Here is a 6,000-nt window from a genome sequence, read left to right as displayed (position 1 = left end):
TCAGCAGCTCCTTGGGCAGTTTGAGCTTCCTGAGTTGGCGCGGAAAGAACATTCTTTGTTGTGCTTTTTTGATGACATTTTTGATATTAGGTGACCATTTTAGGTCATGAGATATGATGGAGCCTAGAAATTTAAAGGTCTCTACTATTGATACTGTGTTGTCTAGTATTGTGAGAGGAGGTAGGATGGGAGGGTTTCTCCTGAAATCTACCACCATTTCTACGGTTTTAAGTGTGTTCAGTTCTAGATTGTTCCAGTGGCACCACGAGGCTAGTTGATCAACCTCCCGTCTGTATGCGGTTTCATCGTTGTCTCGAATGAGACCAATCACTGTTGTATCATCTGCAAATTTCAGTATTTTAACAGATGGATCGTTTGAGATGCAGTCATTGGTATACAGAGAGAAGAGAAGTGGTGAAAGTACACAGCCTTGGGGGGCCCCTGTGCTCATTTTACAGGTGTCTGATGTAATTTTTCCTAGCTTCACCTGCTGTTTCCTATCTGTTAGGAAGCTTGTGATCCACTTACAAATATGCTCAGGTACTGCTAGCTGATTTAGTTTGGTTAGAAGAATGTCCGGAATAGTTTTCCTCTATGTTATAGAAGATGGCCTTGCTAATGGGCTGCTTTCTTTAGCCTCTTCCTGGTGGTATATATGAGTAGCTCCAACCTAAAGGAAAGCATTTTACTTCAGATGTAAGCAAATTAAATAGGACATTGATAATAAACAGAATTTACATTCTGCATTCTTATTAATAAAAGTTAATTTCTACAATCATTCCATAATTCAGCAGTTCTCAAACTGTGACTAGAATATATTAATGTGCTACAAAAGAATGTGCTAATGCATCATGAGAGACTAATTAATTATGTATTTAAATACTGCTGTGAACTTAAAGGTGGCCTGCTACATCTCTGCATAAGGCACTATATGGTTTGACTCTGTTCCAGTGACCCCCTGTTATGGGTGATCATTCTGATGTCTCCACAGTGGGTATGACTGCATGATTTATGGCACAATCCCCTTCTAAATCCAGGCCCACTGCATGTTTTCATGGGTTGCCCTTTGTACCTCTGCGTGAGCCGTTGCTTCAGACTTGTCACCTTCAACACAGAAGATATGTTCAATGATTCTGAAATGTGGGGTGTAATCCTCTGCAAGTGGTCATTCCTATTCTTTTGCTCTAAAAGCAAATGCCTACAATTATAGTTTATATTTAAAACTTGGCATAGCTAACATTGTGAATAACCAGGATTGTAGAACCAGTCCTGGAACTGGTGGTGGGACAGCTGTGACCTTGGGGGCTAGTCACAGTTCTTTGGAGCTCTCTCAGCCCCACCCACTTCACAGGGTGTTTGTTGTGAGGGGGGGAGGGAAAGGAGATTGTTAACCCCTTTGAGTCTTCTTGCAGGAGAGAAAGGGGGGGATAACTCTACCTGTTCTTCTTCATCTCAGCACTCTTCATCTCAGTGATGGAATAATAATAAAAAATCATGACTGCTACAGAATATACAGTATCAGAATATGCTAGAATATTACAACCTGCTATCACAAATATAAATATAAGTTCACATTGTTTGTATGAGCATTGGAGTTCATTTGCAGGACCTGCAATACCGTCTGCATTATTCTGGGAATTGGTTTCATTGACTTCCCCAGTTCCCAAGTATAGGTCAAAACAAATAAAATATACAGCTCCTGGTGAAAGAATGGAAGGACAGCTAGCAAAAGGACAGAGGGTTATTAGAAAACAGAAGGCAATCATAGTCCCATTGTCAGCTAACTACAGATTATAGAGTTTGGCAGATGACTACCCAAAGGAAACCTCCCCCACTACCCAGTTTATGAAGTTCTATAGATCACTTTGATTTGGCTACTTTTAAGTTATATTATAGATGAAATAATGCACTTTGTTGACACAGTGTGTCTCACATGGAATATATAAATCCACCCATTCTATTTCCACCAGTCTTGGGTGAGCAACCTCTATAAATAAGCAAAGAAGGAACATGAATAATTCTGCCTTGAATTAAGGCATGTGTTCTCCTCATGTGACTTCAGCTACACTCAAGGAACAAAGAACTGTACAAGCTTTGTGTCACTAGCAGTGCCCGAGTGCAGGCATGACATGTTAGAAGGTCTAGCTAATAATTAGAGTTACTGCATTTATTCTGTGTCTTCCAAGAACCAATGTATTCTCTGTGCAAATTCAGTTTTGCAGCGAAAGCTCTTTGGGGCCAACAAAGCTTACGTCCTAAGAAAAAAGCAAGCTTTTATTTTAATGTATTGCTGGGTATTTGGATTATGGGTTCTTTCAGATCATTGTCGTTTCATAACATTGTTTCTAGTAATACAGGTCCATGAATGTATTATCATGCAGTTTGGAAATATTTTAACATTTTAACATCTGATATAAATTGCTATGACTAGGTGTTTCTATAGCATAAGTACACGTTTGCATGTTAAATGAAGTTTTGGACACCGAAATGTTTCAAAGAATATGTTTATACATCACCCAGTCCATCTTTACGTACAAATGAAAACACATTTAATCACATCACACCACAATAACTGACTAATAAATACACAACCCATTCAAAGTTTAACATATTTGTATGCCATTAGTTTCAGGGGAAGTACTGAGCACACGATTTACACTGCAATCCTAAGAAGAGTTAATATGCCTTAAAGTCCATTAATGCTAGTGGCTTAGGACTGCACTTCTAACTCTCTCCTGCTGAAATCAATGGGATACAAAAGAACTTAGTATTGGTGAAATTGTTTATGAAATTTAAAAAGAATTCATCAAATTGCTGAGCTCAGGAGACATGTAACTTATCATTTTTCTATGATTACAAATAGGCTTCATATATTGAATAGAGCAAAATACTGAAAAAGCATGAGAAACATTTTTGTCATTTGTAGTGGGAGGGGGGAAGTGTTGTTTGTTTGATCAAGATGTAACTGAGATGTTTCCTTTTTGGTCTCTGGAAGAAATGTTCAGCTGGATCAGATGAACCTTGGCCCAGTCCCTCCTTCTGACATAAGTTACATTACAAATAGAATTGTATTCTGCTGAGTTATCCAGCCAGTTTTGGTCTTTCAACCAGCTTTTCTAAACCACTGGAAGCACAGCAGGAGTAGGAGGAGAGTAGAGGTGGGAATTTGATAAGAAATTATTGGTGTCAATGATACTATTCAGTATTCAGGGATTTACTCTTGAACATGCTCTTGTTATTTCTTTCTATAATATATAATAAATGCAACCTAAAACCACTGATTTAAAAAGTGTACAAATAGTAAAGAGCCATTCAGAGATAACTCCAAAACCAAGGTAGTCCCAAAGCAGTCATGATACAACTATCTATTAATGTGTGAATGTGCCTAAAAAAAGAAGCCAGAGAAAAGAATTTTCCTGAAAAGACTTCTTAAGTGTCCTTTTAACGTTCAGCCTCATCTGAGAAGCAAACACATCATCTTCCACTTCTTCCATTCAAGAAAGACAAAATGCATCTTCCACAAGTCATATGGCAAGCTGCCTTCATTGCAGGCCCATAGGGCAAAATGGTCTTTGCACTCTTAGTCTCTTCTGAAAGTACAATAGAAGACACTTTGATCTTCCATATGAGTTAGAACAGCTGTGGAATAGATGCAAATTTGTCTTAGTTTTCCCAATTTTCCGTCTGGCATTAGGGATTCTGGGAATTGCAAATATGTGTGAGACAAGTCATACCAAATATATTCTAGGACAGCACATGTTATTAAGAGTCCATTAGAATGAATGTTCCCAAACATTTGCTAAGAACAAGTCAAACTATAGTCATATCAGTCACATACAGAGGTGGGGTTCCAACCAGTTCTCACCACTTCTCTAGAAGTGCTTACTAATTTTTTCTGAGTGCCGAGAAGGGGTTACTAAAGCAACCTCCCTGCCCAATAGGGACTGGAGGTGTGTGTGCCGCCACTGTTTGAATCCCATCACCATCGGAACCTGTTATTAAAATTTTTGGATCCCACCACTGGTCACATATAATCATCAGGAATAATAAAAGTAGAAATTACTTTCTTGTTTGGATTCTAGTGGTTGGAGTTTAGATCTATTGATGAGATAAATTGAAGTGAAACAAATTCAAGTTTCATTAAAGAGGTATTTTAACAAATAATTTTTGTCAGGCTAGTTTAAATATTCAGATGCATTGTATATCCAAACTTTATGACTCTGTGTGTATGTAAAGTGCTGTCAAGTAGCAGCTGACTTTTGGTGACCCTATAGGGTTTTCAAGGCAAGACATCGTCAGATGTAGCTTGCCATTGCCTCCTTCTGCATACCAATCATGGAGCTTCCTGGTGGTCTCCTATTTAAATACTCAGCAGGGCCAACTGTAACGAATTCCAACTCTTAGTCACATTTACTGCAGCTGGAATGCAGCACACAGGGATTAAAGGGAGGACTGCTCATGACTGGCTGGCTATTAGAAGCAGAGTTCATTAGTCAGTGTGTAGAGATTTTGAAGGGAGTTCTGTTCAGAGTGTGCTAGTGAACAGATGTGTGTATGAGCATTATTCTATGGTCGTTTTAAAGCAACTCTGAGGGACTGGAGAGTCAGATTAAAGAGGAATCTGTACTGAGTCCCTCGTGTAATAAAACAGTCACACTAAAGACACACATGGGTTGCTATTCTGACTTCTGTTAAGGGAATCCACACTCAGATACAAAGCAGTGAGGCTTATGAGAGTTCTGGGATTCTAACAGACAAAAGAGAGGAAATTGACTTTCTAACTCCTGCTCTGGAAATTGTCATGTGAGCAAGAAATAGCTAGTCAAGGGAATGTCTTTAAAGTCTGTGTGAGGAAAAACTATTTTGGATTACTTACCTGAGGATAATCTGAAGGACTTTCTAACCAAGGTAGATTCTGTATAGGGCAAATATAATGGGTGTACAGTGCAATACAAACCATGGGGTCTTTACACAGGTCCCATTTCCAAAATTAGTTTGCCCCATTTTATTTTCCTCAACCTGGGATTTTTGAAAATCACTTAACCAGTGATTCTTTTGCAAAACTCTTTTGCTCTGGATTGGAGCTGCTCCCTCGTGAATGGCCAGGCAGGAAGTGCTTTATTTCTCTCCTTTCCATCACATCATTCATAGTCAGAGAGAATCTGCCTGCCACAACAATACATTAATTATTGCCATGCTGTTGCAGAGGGATCCCTTTTAATTTTCTTTTTTTAATTGCGTGTTGTTGCACATGTGCAGCTATGCAGGTGCAGCCAATGTGGGATGATCAGCATGGTTGTGGGGATTCATTTCTGTACGTCTGCATAGCTATGGATGTGTCGCAGGAAATTTTTTAAAAAGAGAAGTGTCTCTGTGCAAAGGATCAAAAGCAAACCAGATTGTTTCTATGGACTCCAATCACTGCCTGCACGGAATGCACGTGAACTGAAAAAGGAAAACAGATTCCTTTGTAACAACTGCAACCCATTCCGCTGTGCGGAATCCACCTAAAAGAAAGGAGAACTGAATGTTGAATATTATTTCACCAATACTTAAATATCTGTATATATCAGCCTGAATGCAACATCTTAAAGGAATAAGCTCGAACTGAATTTGATTGTAACCAAATATAAGGAAAGTTACATCAGCTACTGCTATATAATAACATTCCAACTTACCTGCTTCATATTTCTTGTTAGTTAGTATTTTGACAAAACTATTTCTGTTCCTGTAAATAAAAAAAAATCATTTTTCGTCTTTTAAAATCATACAGCCTATGGTGCCTAAATTTATATTTCTGACAGAAGTGAAGGGATTTATTTTGTGTTTCCTCAGAGCAGACCTCTGCCTGACTGAGGGGTGCCTGTGCTAAACAGCAGAAGAACATTTTTATTTTATTGATACAAATGGGAAAGCACAAAGGGACATATAAAGTAAAACCATCACATTCATGTTACTGCTTTATTTTAACATAGAACAAAGGGGTTGCTTAATAACAGC

Source organism: Sphaerodactylus townsendi, linkage group LG02 (genome assembly GCF_021028975.2).
Source record: "Sphaerodactylus townsendi isolate TG3544 linkage group LG02, MPM_Stown_v2.3, whole genome shotgun sequence".
Taxonomy (NCBI): domain Eukaryota; kingdom Metazoa; phylum Chordata; class Lepidosauria; order Squamata; family Sphaerodactylidae; genus Sphaerodactylus; species Sphaerodactylus townsendi.
The sequence above is the reverse complement of the archived record's forward strand: the minus strand, read 5'-3'. Positions refer to the sequence as shown.